Below are 17072 nucleotides of genomic sequence, written 5' to 3'. Positions count from 1 at the left end.
CCTCGGCTCGGCCCCACCGCCGGGGCCTCTGCGAGACGCCCCCACCGCGGGAGCCGTCCCTTCCGCCCACCCCGTCCATCCGTCTGGCCCGCTCCGGGGCTCACGCCCCCGAGGGAACTCACGCCCAGGGCGCGGCAACCCGGACCGTGCCCGCACACCACCACCGGCTGCGGCTCGTCACGGGAGCGGGTGGAGAGCTAGCCGCTCCCCGCGGGAGAGCGGGCGGCGCTCGGACGGGGCTCTTCCCCCACACCCCGGGCACGCGACGGGCGGGCCGCGCGCACGCCCACGCGCACGCGCGGCCCCGCGCCGGACGCCGGCCGGGCCGGGCGGGACCCTCCCCCGACTCGGAGGGGGGAGGCGCCGGCCGCGGTAGGCAAAGGGCGGCTCTGCCCACACGCAAACGGTGGTCACACCACCGGCTACCACGCGCGGAGAAGGAGGGGCGGCAGCTGGGGGATCCGGGAACCCCAAAGGCACCCTCTCGGATCGCTAGAGAAGGCTTTCTCGCCGAGGGCGCGTCGCACCCACCAATCGTCCCCCGTCGGGACCGCGAGGGCACTCCTAGGTGCCGGGGCTACGCGGGGGTCTGCGGTATGGGTAAGCATGGGGCAAATCCGAGCGTTCGCGGTCAGGGCCACGAGCCCGCGCTTCCACGGGCTCCTTCTCTCGTCCGACGTCACGGGGCTCATCTAAGCTTTACGGGGCACCCGCGACGCCTGGAACTCAGAGCTTCTGTCGGGTTAAGCCGACGAAGAAGCAGAGAGTGCAGAGAGGTGCCAGCTAACCGGCACCCCTCAAAAGACAGCCAGCGCCATGCCGCTGGCTCGGCCCGCCGAGATCGCTCAACGCACCCGCGTGCCAGCCCCAGCGATGGAGAACACACGGCGTGCACCCGGCCAGTCAGTCTCCACGCGGCAGGCCGGTGGGACGACGAGGCACCCGCCCCCGCGAGGGGAACGGGCATGCCTCCCTTACCGACTCGACCCCCGTCTCTCCTCGGACACACCATCGTAGCGGTGACCCGAGGGGGTCGCTGGAAACGGGAAACGACACCACCGCTCGGCCTCAGGCACCTGAGGGACGACCTGGAGCGCTCCAGGAGCACCACCAAGGACCGGGCGACACACACCCACACACCCGGGGGAGCGTGCGGTGCGGCGGCGGCACGGCCCACCCCACCTCGGGGAGGGCCACTCGCGAGACACGGCCGAGAGGCCACACGGAGTGTCCACTGCGTCACAGGGACCTCGGCCCCGCCGACGCCACAAGGCAGAGAGCGGGAGAGCGAGGTCGGGCCGGGTTCCGCACCCCTGCCTTCCACACACCACCGACAGGCGGGGAGGAGAGGCGAGGGGCCCGCGGGCAGAGCGAGAAGAGCGGGCCCGTTTGACACAAACGTCCGTCCCTCGCCTGGCACGGCTTAGGCCCGGCCCAGGAGAGCGCGACATCGCCACATCGATCACCACGGCGCGACACGCCTCACGGAGACAACGGCAAGACCAGCGACAGTCACCGAAGGAGAGCCTGCCTCAGCCTCACCGCCTCCCCCCCCCCGAGTCGTGCAGCAGCGGGCCACGACCCCAGGAGGCGAGCGCCTGACACGCGATGGCACGGAGCCCGAGGCGTGGGGTAGTCGCGACCGCACCGGGGTTGCCTGCGGCGGGGAGCGCACCGGGTAGAAGACCCGCGCCACCTCCCCCGCCACCCTCGGGTGCTGGAGACCGGAGGCGGCACCGCGGATCGGGACACCTGGGACGCACGGCAGCCGGCGCGCAGGCCCAGCCCAGGCGGGCGGGCTCAAGTGGCAGGGGCAGAACCGGGCCTCCAGCCCACGGCCACAGCCCGGAGCCCCGCCACGCGCGTCCAGAGGCCCAACGACTCCCAGGCGACAAGCGTCCGGAGACAGCGTGTCGGCACCTACCTGGCAGCGAAAAATGACCATTTCTGGCGAAAGAATGGCCGCACCAGGCGACGGGGCCCACCCACGGATCACGGCGGCACCCCTTGGATCACGGGCCCGGTCACCAGGCCCCCGGCACCACCCCATAGCCACCAGCCCCGGAGCCCCCGCGACCATCTGGTCGACCCCGGAAGTGTGGTGGCAGAGGGGGCGCGGGGGCACGCGGGACCCGCGCCCGGCCGGGTACACCCTCCCCGTCTCGCCCTCGAGGGCAGGGGCCGGTCCATCCTCCTCTCCGGGCCAGGACTTTTTGGAAAAAAAGATTCCTCAGAGGCGCCCGAGGCGACCGGGCCCCACACGGGCAGGCCGGCGTCCGTCCCCGCGCCCCCATACCCCACCCGGGGCTCCACCTGCGTCTCGAGCCGGTCCCCACCTCTCGGAAAACTTGGCGATAGAAATCGAGCACGACGACCCGGACCCACGCGGTCACGTGTCCGGGACGGGGACGCCCTCTCCCCGGCCCACCCTCGAGGGCGGGGGCCGGTCCGCGCTCTCCTCCGGAGTGGGACTTGAAAAACATCCCTCGGAGTCGCCTCCGACGACCGGGCCGCCACCACGGACGGCCCGGGCCGGTGCCCACCGCCAGAGCGCGACTCGGAAAACGCGGTGAGAAGAGTCGAGTCCGACGACCCGGAGCCACCCGTGCCCGCGGCCGAGCCGCCGCGGTCTCGCCCTCCAACGGGCCTCCCCGCAAGGCCCGGGCCGGTCCCCGACCTCCGGAGCGGGGCGCGAGCGAGAAACCGGTGACACGGAGGGCCCGACGACCCGGGCCGCACGAGGGACGCCAGCCGGGCTCGGGAACCCCCCCCACCTCTCCCGTTCCCCCTCGCCGGCCCCGGCCGGCCCCCGGGGGCCGGAGTGGCACCGGCGTCTGCTGGTCGACCCGTCCGGGCGGCCCCACACACCCGCCGGCCTCGGGGAGCGCGGCGACAGCCACCTCCCCACGCTCTCCTGCACGTCCAATCTCCGCCCGGAGGACGACGCGCCCGCGCCCCAGCACGACCGGGACCGATCCCGCCACTGCCACCGGCCTCCCGGAACTCCGCCTCGGTCACCGCGGCCAAGTCACCTCCCTTGCCGAGGTCGCCGGAGCTCCGGAGGACAGAAACGATATAAAAGCGGCCGCCAGGTGGCACCGGACAACCGGCGCGAGCGTCAGCGGGACGGATCCGGATCCCTGGCCGGCCGGGGCGCGCAGCCGGGCCGCCTGGCGGCCCGACCCCGTCCCGACCCACCTCGGGTCCCATCTCTCGGCCCGGCGCGGCCAGGGGGCATCCGCCTCGGGGCTCCCAGCCGGCACGGCGCGACCCTGGCCGCCGGAGGGGGACTCGGAAAAACGTGTGTGTTGCGGCCGCTCGCCCGTGAGGGGACGGGGAACGTTCCCTCAGAGACGCCAGCAGGGGCGCCGGGACTGCCGGCACCGGCTGGCTTCCCGGGGTGGCCCCGAGCGCTTCCCGGGCGCTTCCCGGGCTCCCGGGAGGACTCAGGGAAACGCGGCGGGCGGGGCACCGCCAAACCGAAACCGGGCGAGTCGTCAGAGGACGACGACGACGACGACGACGACGACAGGGGAACGACGGAGCAACTGTCCGCATCCCGTCACTTCCAACCCGCGACGGCTGCCCAAGGCAGGCGGGCAAAGCCCAGAGGCCGCCGGGGAAACGACGGCGACGCCTGACCGCACGGAGGTTGAAGAGACACAAACGTGTCTCTCTCCGCGCGGGCCGCGACAGGGTCCCAGGACAGCGCGCGGGGCTGGGGAGCGTGGGTGCAAATGCACCAGTGGCTACCAGAATATCGATGTCAGCGGTCCTTACCGTCGTGACAAGCGAGCAGACCCACAGAAAGTGGTGGGGGAGGGTGGGGGAAGAGACTTCACAGCCATCCACTCAACAAATCAAGTTCCAGTACGTCCGTACAAGGCCACGCTGCGAGTGTGTGTGTGTGTGTGCGTCTGCACGTGAGTGTGTTTGAGATGAGACAAATAATAACATTAATTGTTTCACAGAACCGGCAAAAGATCTACACCTTTCTTCGTTTTCCAGTTTCAGGGAACAGTTCAACAGGTGTCTCATCTCAAACACACGCACGTGCAGACGCACACATTTTGCCGGCCAGAAATAATAACATTAGTTGTTTAACAGTACCTGTGCTTCCCTTAAGGAAGAAAAAAAAGAGAGAGAGGGGTCCGCCCTGTGGCGTAGCGCTTCAGTTCGCCATGCTCTGCTTCAGCAGCTCAGGTCGTGGGTTCAGATCGCGGGCATGGACCTACGCCACTCACTCGACAGCCACGCTGAGGCAGACGCCCACATATGAACTGGAGGAAGATTGGCACAGATGTTAGCTCGGGTCTATTCTTCCTCAGCAAAACAACAAAGACAAACAAACAAACCCAAAAAGGTGTACAGACAGGCAAAGGAACTACAATCGCTACAGCAATTTCGAAAAAAAAAAAGTAAAAACAAAGGGTTAAAGTCACCCCCGATTTCACGCGAATTGATAGAGCTAACAGGGGCTGTGCAGCATTGGCAGACGGAGAGACACATTGAGCAACGAAACAGAACAGAACAGGACAGAGACCCAAACAAATATGCCGAAGCCCAACTGAATTTTGGCCATCATGCAAAAGCAACCCACGGGAGTAAAAAGATGGCCTCTCCATCAAATGGGAGTAGGGCGACTGAACATCCACAGGCAAGCAAGCAAACACACAAAAGACCCTTGACCGGGCGGGCCTCGTGGCTTAGCGGTTAAGTGCGCGCGCTCCGCTACTGGCGGCCCGGGTTCGGATCCCGGGCGCGCACCGACGCACCGCTTCTCCGGCCGTGCTGGGGCCGCATCCCACGTACAGCAACTAGAAGGATGTGTAGCTATGACATACAACTATCCACTGGGGCTTTGGGGGAAAAATAAATAAAGTTATTAAAAAAAAAACTTTATTTTTTTATACCGTCTCTACTGAAAACACCCCTCTTCCTTTCCCTTGAATACGAAGGTGTTTCCCTTATTAATTTTTAGTAGCTTTAGTCACGTATACATATTTTTGTGTGTGTGTGAGGAAGATCAGCCCTGAGCTAACATCCATGCCAATCCTCCTCTTTTTGCTGAGGAAGACTGGCCCTGAGCTAACATCCGTGCCCATCTTCCTCCACTTTATGTGGGATGCCGCCACAGCATGGCCTGACAAGCCGTGCGTCGGTGTGCGCCCGGGATCTGAACCCGGCCCGCCAGCAGCGGAGGGGGAGCACTTAACCGCTACGCCACAGGGCCGGCCCCCTAATCACATACATTAATTAGAATTTTTAGGGGCCCGCCCAGTGACGTAGCAGTTAAGTTTGCATGCTCCACCTCAGTGGCCCAGGGTTCACTGGTTCGGATCCCGGGCTCGGACACACACACCACTCTTAAAGCCGTGCTGAGGTGGCATCCCACATAGAGTCACTAGAAGAATGGACAAGTATGACGTACAACTCTCTACTGGGGCTTTGGGGAGAAAAGAAAGGAAAATAGGAGGAAGATTGTTAATAGATGTTAGCTCAGGGCCTCGATATGTGTCACAAACATGTGGAAACTAAACAACGGGCTACTGAACAACTGTTGGATCAATGAGGAAATCACAGGAGAAATCAGAAAACGTTGGGCCAGCCATGACGGCCTAGGGGTTAAAGTTTGGTGCCCTCCACTTCGGCAACCCAGGTTCGGTTCCCAGGCGTGGAACCACGCCACTCCTTGGTCAGTAGTCATGCCGTGGTGGTGGCTCTCGTAGAAGAACTAGAAGGACTTACAACTAGAATAGACAACTATGTATCAGGGCTTTGGGGAGGAAGTAAATAAAAAGAGGAAGATTGGCAACAGATGTTAGCTCAGGGCAAATGTTTCCCAGGCCCCCCCCCCAAAAAAAATAGTAATCCCTCACTAGAGTTAAAAAAATATACCTAGAGACAAATCAAAATGAAAACACAACATACCAAAACTTATGGGCTGCAGCAAAAGCAGTGCTAAGAGGGAAATGAATAGAAAAACAGGCCTACCACAACCAACAAGAAAAATCTCAAATAAACAAGCTTGCCCTATACCTAAAGGAACTAGAAAAAGACCAAACAAAGCCCAAAGTCAGTAGAAGGAAGGAAATAATAAAAATCACAGCAGACATCAATGAAATAGAGACTAAAAAAATACATACATAAAATAGAAAGGAAACTAAGATCCAGTTCTTTGAGAAGATAAACAAAATTGGCAAACCCTTAGCCAGACTCACTGAGAAAAAAGGAGAAAAGAAGACTGAAATAGATAAAATCAGAAAGGAAAGAAGAGAAGTTACAACAGACACCACAGGAATGCAAAGGATTATAAGAGACTACTATGAAAAGCTATACGCCCACAGACAGGATGATAACCTAGAAGAAATGGATAATTTCTTAGAATCCTGCGACCTCCCAAAACTGAATCAAGAAGAAAGAGAGTGGGCCCGCCCGGTGGCGTAGCGGTTAAGTTCACCCATTCCGCTGTGGTGGCCCATGTTCCCTGGTTCGGATCCTGGGTGTGGACCTACTCACTGCTCATGAGTGAGCAGCCATGCTGAGGTGGCGTCCCACATAGAAGAGCTACAACTGTACAACTATGATACAGAGCTATGTAGTGGGGCTTTGGGGAGAAAAAAGAGGAAGATTGGCAACAGATGTTATCGCAGGGCCAATCTTCCTCCAGAAGGAGGAGGAGGAGGAGGAGGAGGAGGAGGAGGAGAAGAAGAAGAAGAAGAAGAAGAAGAAGAAGAAGAGGAAGAGAGAATCTGAATAGACCAATCACAAGTAAAGAGATTGAAACGGTAATCAAAAACCTCCCAGAAAAGAAAAGTCCAGAGCAAGACAGCTCCCCTGGTGAGTTCTACCAAACATCCAAATAAGACTCAATATCTGCCCTTCTCAAATTCTTCCAAAAAATTAAAGAGGAGGGGAAGCTTCCTAACTCATTCTCCGAGGCCAATATTACTCTGACATCCGAACCGGACAAGGACAGCATAGAACAAGAAAAATACAGGCCAATATCACTGATGAACATCGATGCAAAAATCCTCAGGGAAATATTAACGACTCGAATACAACACATCCCAAGGATCCTCCACCACGACCCAGCGGGATTTATTCCAGGCATGTGGGGATGGTTCCACGTCCACAAATCGATCAAGGTGAACACACCACGTTAACAAAATGAGGAATAAAAACCACGTGACCATCTCAATAGAGGCAGAGGAAGCACTGGACAAGATCCAACATCCATTTATGATAGAAACTCTCAAGAAAATGGGCATGGAAGGAAAGTACCTCAACATAATGAAGGCCACACATGGCAAACCCACAGCCCAACCTCATACTCAACGGAGAAAAACTGAAAGCCATTCCTCTGAGAACGTGAACAAGACAAGGATGCCAGCTCTCACCACTCTTATTCGACATACTCCTGGAAGTCTGAGCCAGATCGATGAGGCAAGAAAAAGAAATAAAAGGGATCCAAGTCGGACAGGCAGAAGTGAAACTCTCACTATTGGCGGGTGACACGATTCTCGATATAGAAAACCCTCAGGAATCCACCGAAAACCTCCTGGAAATAATCAACAAATACAGTCAAGTTGCAAGATACAAATCAACAGACAAAAATCAGTTACATTTCGACACACTAACGACAAACTAGTGGAAAGTGAAGTTGAGAATACACTCCCATTTACAATCACCGCACAAAGAAGAAAATAGCAAGGAATAGACTTTACCGAGGAGGTGAAAGACCTATACGCTGAAAACTATAAGACGTTATTGAGAGAAATCGAAGAAGAAAGAGATGGAAAGATAGTCCATGCTCGTGGATTGGAAGAGTAAACATCGTTAACGAGGTCCGTTTGTACAGAATTCTCTCATCCTCAACTTCCCGACCTTGCCAATAAGATAAGAACGTCACTCTCCTCCTGGGATAGAGAGGACATCTTCCTCGGGGGGGTGGGGGGTGGGAGGGTGGTTGGTTGGTTGGTTGGTTGACCGACCTCCTGCTTCCAGGAAGCAAAGAAGGAGGGTCAGTCAGCACTCCATTCTTGCACCTGCTCCCTGATGGGGGTAAGGTTTTGCTCGTTTGTTGTTGTTGTCGTCCTCTTTAAAAGCGTCTGTGTGTAGCTCAAAACAATACTCCAGCGTCCTTTCCGTCTCAGTGTTTGACCCGAGGTTTCAGCTTTTGACAGGAGGAGGGACACATTTTTCTGCGGCACTCATTTTTCTGACACGATAGTGTGGGTGAAGAAGGATAAGATGGGAGGGGGTGGGCCCGTGCCTTTTCTTTTCGCACGTGGTGGGGAGACGACTCGGCTCTTGCCAGACGGGATCTAATTTCCCCGTGAACCATCGGGCGGGCTACCAGGGGTAAAGAGGGAGAGCAAAGGTTTGAAGGACGTGGAGAAGATGTGTTCCAGATGCCAGGGTCTCCGGATTTCACCGGAGGCACACGAAAGTCACTGATTTCTGGACCACGTTTACGGCCGATGTCACGCGTAGGTCATTTTGAAACGAGGAGGCTACCGTCTGAGCCAATTTGGATATCGTCTCCAGCTCCCCCGAGCGGTGGAGCTGTGCGAGTCTAAGATGGGGCACATCCAGGGAGAGAATTGTGCCAGGGAAAGGGAGGCAGCAGTAAGTCATCGAGGATAAGGTCTTTAGAGGAGACTGACTCTTCTCAAGTGGATGAGGTAGCAGGAGATTTTCGTTTCATGTGTGTTAGCTATATGGGTTGGGAGGGAGCCGGGGGGGGGGCGGGGGCTTGTGGTGGTGGGGACAGGGGTGGTGTTTATGTCCTGGTTAAGGTGAAAAAGCTCTTCAAGTGGAGATTTTTGTGCAAGGGTCTGGTCTGCCAGGACGGGAGGGTGCGGGTGGGTCCATTTAGCACGAAATCAGAAGAATCTGTAGCAGTAGTTCAGCCTCAGGCCTTTTGAGAAATAGGCAGAGAGAGGAGTTGAGCTTCATTCATCACGGCAACCGGGACCTCAGGAGTAACAACTTCCATGTAAGAAGTAAAACTAGAACATGCTGTAGGAGGAAGAATTCTAAGAGAAAGAATTGGGGGTACAGGGCCAGCACAGAGATTTTAAGACTTGGCCTCAGAAGCGTGATCCATCAACGGAACTGGAGACATTGGAAATCATCAAAATTAAACTCCTAGGTTCTGTGAAACACCCTCTTAAGAGGACGAAACGACCAAGGACAGAGTCTGGGGGCAGAAAATCTGTGCAAACCACACCTCTGATTGGAATTTGTAAAGAACCCTCAAAATGCAGTAGCAGTATCTTGGAAAAAAAAAAAATCCAAGTACACAATAAACACAAAGACAGAGCAGGCATCTCACATGGAGAGGAGGAGATAACCGATGAATTTACAAATCTGCACGTGAAAAGATGTGAGCCGTTTCCTGGAGATGCAAATGAGAATCGGAGTGAGATATCCTCGGGACACATTTGTCAGAATGCCTTCAGCAAAATACGAGAACAGTATCAAACTGCTAGCGAGGTCGCGGACAGGCCGAGTCACTCACTCACGCCTCCCTGGTGGTGATGTAAAGTGGCATGGCCACTGCGGAAAACAGCGTGGGGGTTTCCAAGACTCACCAGCAACAACGACAAGAAAAAAACGACGACAGAAAATCGCAACCTCTAAGCCCTCGGAACGTCCTGCCTCCTAAGAGTGTCTTTGTTTAGCTGGGGCCTTGGGTGGTTGAGGGCCCCAGTGTGATTTCTGGCGCGGGGTCGGGGGGGGGGTGGTGGGGGCTCGGGCCGTGCGGTCTCAGGTGGAGCTCCAGGAAGTCAGCTTCGTGGAGCCCTGTGAGTCCTTCTAGGGAGGCAGGCATCAAGCTCAAGGGTGCTCTGGAGGACACCACGCCCGAGCGGCCCGAGAACTTTCATGTTCATTCACGAAAAATCCTGGACAGGAATGTTCTCAGCAGCTCTGTTCATCACAGCCCCGGATGGGAAACCACACAGATGTCTGATAAATAAAAGGCAAGCAATAGGATATATTGGAGTATATGAGGAAGCCATTTGGTGTAAAACGAATTCAGCCTGACCTTGTTTTTCCAAAAGGGCCAGATGTGGCCTTTGAGCATAGATTGTCTATCTGCTTTAGGCATTTACTAGGCCACAAAGACAAGAATAAATGCCCTTAAGCTAGAGTAACTTCCCCCACATGAGCATTTCCTGGAGGGTAAGCATCTCTCTCTCTCTCTCTCTCTCTCTCTCTCTCTCTCTCTCTCTCTCTCTCTCTCTCTCTCTCGGCTAAGGATTGATTGCTGACCCGCTGTGACCACCCAGCTGGGGACCACAGACCTGCTATCTGCAGTGTTCACCAATTGCTGTGTGAATCGCTGTGCCGGGTAGGCAGGCCGGGCAGGCAGGCCGGGCAATCTCGTGAGTGCTGTAAAAGGGACATTCCAATCCTGTGCGATAGACACTCTTTGACGGTATATAACCACGCGGTACACCCCACTTCTTTGGCGCCCTTCCTTCCTTGGGGAAGGAAGGCCCTGGGCTATGTGGTCCTCAAATTTGGCTCATAATAAACTCACCCCAATTCTGATTGATAGGTTGGTTATGGATTACTTGCGTCAACCTGTCCTTCAACAGTCCCCTCCCTTGCCTATGTCGCCGGAGCTCCGGAGCACAGAAACTATATAAAAGCGGCCGCTAGATGGCACCGGACAATCAGCACAAACGTCCCCGGGAGGGAGGGATCCGGAGCGCGGGCCCGCGAGAGGGCACAGCCTCCGCCCACCGCCCCGATCGTGTCCTGGCCCACCTCGGATCATGACTCTCACCCTGGGGCGGCCGGGAGGGCGTCCCGCGAGGCCCCCGGGCGTCCACCTCGGAGGTCCCAGCCGGCACGGCACAACCCCGGGCGCAGAAGGAGGACTTGGAAAGTTGAGGGGGAGGGGCAGTTGCTGGGAAGGAGACAGACTCCCCACACCACTCCCGGGCCGGGCCTGGGCCGGGCCGGGCCGGCTGGCTGATGCAGACGTGGAAAATTCCCTCGGAGACACCAGCAGGGGGGCTGGGGATGCCGGCACCTGCTTCCCGGAGTGGCCTGAGTGCTTCCCTGGCTCCCGGGAGGGCTTAGGAAAACGTGGCGGGCGGGGACTGTCAAACCGAAACCACGCAAGCCTCGTCAGAGGACGACAACAATAACAGAGGAAGAACGGAGGAATTGTTTGTACCCTGTCACTTCCAGGCCACAAGGTCTTTCTAAGGCAGACGGACAAATCCCAGAGGCCACTGAGGAAATGACTGATACACTTGACCACAGAAAAGTTTAAAAGACAAAATGTGTCTCTGCACGGGCCACAAAAAAAGGTCCAAAGACAACACACAGGGGTGGGGAGCGTGGGTGCAAATGCATGAGTGAGTGGCGATAAGAATACTGATTTCAGCAGTCCCTACCATCATGACAAACAAGCAAACCCACAAAACTGGTAGGGGGTAGGAGGCAGAGACTTCACAGCCATCCACTCAAGAAATCAAGTTCCAGTACATCCGTACAAGGCCACGCTGAGAGAGAGAGAGCGAGAGAGAGAGGGAGTGTGTGTGTGTGTGTGTGTGTGTGTGTGTGTGTGTGTGTGTTTGAAATGAGGTAAATGTTGATGTTGAACCGTTCCATGAAAGTACAAAAAAATATTTGTAGATCTTCTGCCATTAAATTTTTTTTTTTTAACAGTGCACTTATTTCCCTCAAAAAAGAAAGGAAAAGAAGATATGAAAGGCAAACAGAGGGGCCGGCCAGGTGTCGTAGCGGTGATGTTCACACACTCTGCTTCAGCGGCCCAGGGTTCACCCCTTTGGATCCTGGGCACAGACCTACTCACCCGATCATCAAGCCATGCTGAGGCAGTGTCCCACGTAGAGCAACTAAAAGGAGGTATAACTATGACATACATACAACTATCTACTGGGGCTCCGGGGAGAAAAAAGAGAGGAAAAAAGGAGGAAGGTTGGTAATAGATGTTAGCTCAGGGCCTCAGTACGTGTCACAAACATGTGGAAACTAAACAACGGGCTACTGAACAGCTATTGGATCAATGAAGAAATCAAAGGAGAAATCAAAAAAATATCGGGCCAGCCCTGATGGCCTAGGGGTTAAAGTTTGGTGCGCTCCACTCCGGCAGCTCAGGTTCAGTTCCCGGGCGTGGAACCACGCCGCTTCTCAGTCAGTAGTCACGCTGCGGTGGTGGGCTCACACAGAAGAACTAGAAGGACTTACAACTAGAATATATGTGGCAGGGCTTTGGGGAGAAAAAAAATAAAAAGAGGAAGATTGGCAACAGATGTCAGCTCAGGGCCTACCCCGCCCCCCCCCCCCCAAAAAAAAAAAAAAAAAAAAAAATAAAGATTAAAAAAACATTTGAAAAGGCAAACATAGAGAGTAAAACAGGTAAAAAGCCCAAACCTTAGTCCTCTTCATACAGAGGCCTCTTCCTTTTTGAGCCTAGGAAAGTATTTTGACTAAACATAGGATTCCTGTCCTTTGTGTAGATTCACTCAAAGGTAAAGCAAAACCTGATACAATTTCCTTAACAAGAGCAGACTGGAAGTTAGAGAAAACTATGCTTTTAAGAAAGAGGAGACCAAATTCTAATTTTGCACCAGCTTACTTCTGATACTAAAAGTCAGTTACTGAATCAAATTCATCTCCATCTTAACCAACTTGACCACACACAAAACTTTTTCCTCAGAGTTGTTTTTTCCCCACACACTTTTCATAGGCTTTTTTAAAAACAAGAATGGCTATTTTTTATACCATCTTTACTGAAAACATCCATCTTCCTTTCCATGAATACAAAGACGTTTCCCTTATTGATTGTTAGCAGCTTCAGTCACATATATTAATTAGAACTTTTAGAGGCCGGCCCAGTGGCGTAGCGGTTAAGTTTGCGTGCTCCGCCTCAGCTGCCCGGGGTCCACCGGTTCAGATCTTGGGCTCGGGCCTACGCACAGCTCATCAAGCCATGCTGAGGTGGCATCTCACATAGAGCAACTGGAAGGACGTACAACTATGACATACAACTATGTACTGCGGCTCTGGGGAGGAAAAAAAAAAAAAGGAAAAAAGGAGGAAGATGGGCAATAGATGTTAGCTCAGGGCCGATGTTCCAGATAATTTAATTAATTGATTGATCGATTGATTGATGGCTTCATTAAAGAATTTATAACCCCTAGAAACCTTAATTTTTAGTGAAAACTGAGAGGTAAGCAATTGTGAACTGCCTTTTCCGTTAGCATTTTGTGGCTTGGCAAATCCTATAAACACTTTATAATTTTTAGAAACATGTCATTTCATAGCATACTCTTAATAAAGCACAAGACATGTTTATCAATAGTCCCAAACATCTTTTAGTTTCTCTGTCCTAAGAAGCCAACAGTGGATAAACCTATATTTAGTAGTTAAGGTCTAATATTTTATCCTATTTGGAAACGATCTAGCTATTCAATTAATGTGTTTTTTTTAAGATTTTATTTATTTATTTTTCCCCCAACGCCCCAGTAGATAGCTGTCTGTCATAGCTGCACATCCTCCTAGTTGCTGTATGTGGGACCCGGCCCCAGCACGGCCGGAGAAGCGGTGCGTCGGTGCGATCCCGGGATCCGAACCCGGGCCGCCGGCAGCGGAGCGCGCGCACTGAACCGCTAAGCCACGGGGCTGGCCCTTCAATTGATGTTTTATCCCTTAATTTCACCTAGCCAAACATCCAGGTTTCAAGCTACCAAAGAGATTTTGGAAGTTATTTTAAGTACACATGCCAGGGCCGGCCCCGTGGCTTAGCGGTTAAGTGCACGCGCTCCGCTGCCGGCGGCCCGGGTTCGGACCCCGGGCACGCACCGACGCACCGCTTCTCCGGCCATGCTGAGGCCACGTCCCACATACAGCAACTAGGAGGATGTGCAGCTGTGACAGACAACTATCTACTGGGGCTTTGGGTGAAAAAAAAAAGGAGGAGGATTGGCAATAGATGTTAGCTCAGAGCCGGTCTTCCTCAGTAAAAAAAAAAAAAAAAAAAGAGGAAGATAAGCATGGATGTTAGCTCAGGGCTGATCTTCCTCACCAAAAAAAAAAAAAAAAAAAAGTACACATGCCATAAAATGTAACTCCCGCTAAAAGTTTATCAGAGTGACGTCAGCATCATGGTGGCGTGACTTGTTCCCTTCGCCTCTCCCCTCTAAGGTACAACCAAACAGACGTCTACGGACCGACACAGGATTCCCTGCACAGCACAACAAGATGCTGAGAGATCCATGCGGCTGTAGGGGAGGAAGGCAAACCCTCTACCCTCTTTAGGTCCTTCTGGCTGGGCTACAAATTAAATCGACATGAGATGGAGTAACAGGAGAAAATGAAACAAAGCTTTATAACGTGTATACACGGGAGAGACTCAGGAAAATGGAACAACTCACCAACATGGCCGAGCTGCCAGTTTAAATATTATCTTCAGCTTTAGCTTTTTAGACAGAGGAGGACGTGGGGGGTAGTGGTTTGGGATTTCAAAGAGGAGGAAGGCAATTTACACGGCGTTGGAAACGTAAATGGGCCAACTACAGACAACGTGAGCTGAGAGCCATGTTTTACATTACATTAAAGTTATGTGATGGCATCAGCCCATCCCTGGAATAGTCCCTTCTATTTTAAATTCTTTTAGGCAGTTGGGGGGAGGTCAGAGTTCCTTTCAGAGTCTTTTGTTCTTAAAAACAATCAAGCCAAAGAGACACATTTTGGGTTGGCCCAGTCTGATCTCCCACACAGCTATACATCTGAAGGTGGGTGGACCGGACCCTCAGGAAGCCCTGGAACTAGGGAAGCGGCCCCTTCCTCCTGACGGTGGCGACGATGCAGGACATGGGTCCTCAAGCTGCAGCCAGCGTGACTGTGAGTGGAGGCAGGGGCAGCCCAGCCTGCGTGCAAACACTCACGGAGTGGCAGACGCCTGGCCTGTGAGAGCACCCACCGAGCGGTGGCAGTCCTGCCCGCATGAACTTGGAGTGGCCCGACCGGCACCACTGTGAGCAGATGGGGCAGGAACAGAAAAAACAGCCCCTGGGCCGGCCCTGTGGCTTAGCGGTTAAGTGCGTGCTCTCTGATGCTGGCGGGCCGGGTGCGGATCCCGGGCGCACACCGGCGCACCGCTTCTCCGGCCACGCTGAGGCTGCATCCCACATACGGCAACTAGAAGGCTGTGCAACTATGACATACAACTATCTATTGGGGCTTTGGGGGGAAAATAAATAAATAAATCTTTAAAAAAAAAAACAAAAAAAACAGCCCCCTGTCACCCCCGCCCCCGCCGTGGCAGGTGGAGTCTGTGGCCAGAAGCATTAGAAGCCACAGCAGAAGCGGTGACCCAACCCCGCTTCACCAGCCGGGGGGGCCGCATATGAGTCCCTGGGTCCCTGGGCTCCCACCAGTGACGGCACACCTGTGAACCCAGCACCCCTGGCAGCAGTGCAACCAGCACCCCAAGACAACCTGGGAACAGCAGTGCAGGTGGTGCACGGGACAGCAGTGTGTGAGCCCACGGAGAGCCAGTGGAGGAACACAAGACCCGGGCAATCAGAACCAAAGTAACTGAAGCCTGACCCAAATAAGAGAAGGCCGTGACTACCACAAATGTGCCCCAGCAGAGGATCAATTCATCAAACAGCAGGAAGATCTACAGTACAGTAACACAGCAGAACAGAAGGAAAATGACAACTCTGCAGAAAGCAAACCCGAAGTCACAGTCGATTACAATCTGACAGAGGACTCAAGACAGCTGCCCTAGGGGGCGGGCCCGGGGCTTAGCGGGGAAGTGCATGCGCTCCGCTACCGGCGGCCCAGGTTCGGGTCCGGGCGCGTACCGACGCATCGCCTGTCCAGCCATGCTGAGGCGGCGTCCCACATACAGCAACTAGAAGGGTGTGCAACTATGACACACAACTGCGTACTGGGGATTTGGGGAGAAAAAGGGGGGGAAAAAAGGAGGAGGATTGGCAACAGATGTCAGCTCAGGGCCGGTCTTCCTCAGAACAAAAAAAAAGAGGAGGATTGGCATGAATGTCAGCTCAGTGCTGATCTTCCTCACACACACACACACACACACACACACACACACACACACACACAGAGAAAACAACTGTCATAGAGAAACTCAACGAGTTACATAAAAACTCAGACAGAAAGACAGTTCAAGGAGCTCAAGAATAAAATGAACGAACAGAAGGAATACTTCAACAAAGAGATTGGAGCTCTAATAGAAAAACCAAACAGAAATTCTAGATATGAAGGACACAAATAGTGAGATTAAAAAATAATGTTAAAAGCATTAAAAAAAAAAAAAAAAAGAGCAGACCCTATGGAGGAGAGAATTAGTGAGGTCTAAGATAGAAGCCTAGAAATGCTTCAGGTAGAGGAGGAGAGAGAACTAAGATTTTTAAAAAACCACGAAATTCTTTGAGAAATATCCAGCTCAATTAGGAAAAGTAACATAAGGCTTATAATCTCCCAGAGGGAGGAGAAGACAGGGAGAAAGGAGCAAGAGAGCTTCTTCAAAGAAATAATTGCTGAGAACTTCCCAAACCTGGGGAAGGACCTGGACCTGCAAGTGCTGTGCGAGTCTAAGATGGGGCACATCCAGGGAGAGAATTGTGCCAGGGAAAGGGAGGCAGCAGTAAGTCATTGAGGATAAGGTCTTTAGAGGAGAGCGACTCTTCTCAAGTGGATGAGGTAGAAGGAGACCGGCTGGATTTGTGTGTGTGTGTGCGTGTGTGTGTGTGTGTGTGTGTGTGTGTGTGAGGAAGATCAGCCCTGAGCTAACATCCACGCTAATCCTCCTCTCTTTGCTGAGGGAGACCGGCTCTGAGCTAACATCTATTGCCAATCCTCCTCTTCTTTTTCCCCAGAGCCCCAGTAGATGGTTGTGTGTCATAGTTGCACATCCCTCCAGTCGCTCATATGTGGGACACGGCCTCAGCACGGCCGGAGAAGCGGTGCGTCGGTGCACGCCCGGGATCCGAACCGGGGCCGCCAGCAGCGGAGCGCGCGCACATAACCGCTAAGCCACGGGGCCG

General features: G+C 54.3%; 2 long non-coding RNA genes across 2 annotated transcripts in view; one reads left to right on the top strand and one right to left on the bottom strand.

The window, feature by feature from the left end:
- LOC147913496 (uncharacterized) overlaps positions 1-5180 on the bottom strand; it is a 17848-nt gene extending 12668 nt beyond the window's left edge. Inside the window, exon 1 of the long non-coding RNA XR_015556452.1 lies at positions 4111-5180. This is a non-coding gene — a long non-coding RNA (uncharacterized LOC147913496). The remainder of the gene's footprint in view (positions 1-4110) is intronic.
- Positions 5181-9127: 3947 nt separating this feature from the next.
- On the top strand, positions 9128-15790 carry LOC147913495 (uncharacterized). Its single transcript, XR_015556453.1, has 2 exons — positions 9128-11895; positions 14197-15790. It is a non-coding gene; the product is annotated as an uncharacterized LOC147913495 (long non-coding RNA).
- Positions 15791-17072: the final 1282 nt, after the last annotated feature.

Source organism: Ceratotherium simum, chromosome 26 (assembly GCF_057802395.1).
Source record: "Ceratotherium simum simum isolate JZ-2026a chromosome 26, ASM5780239v1, whole genome shotgun sequence".
Taxonomy (NCBI): domain Eukaryota; kingdom Metazoa; phylum Chordata; class Mammalia; order Perissodactyla; family Rhinocerotidae; genus Ceratotherium; species Ceratotherium simum.
The sequence above is the reverse complement of the archived record's forward strand: the minus strand, read 5'-3'. Positions and strand labels throughout refer to the sequence as shown.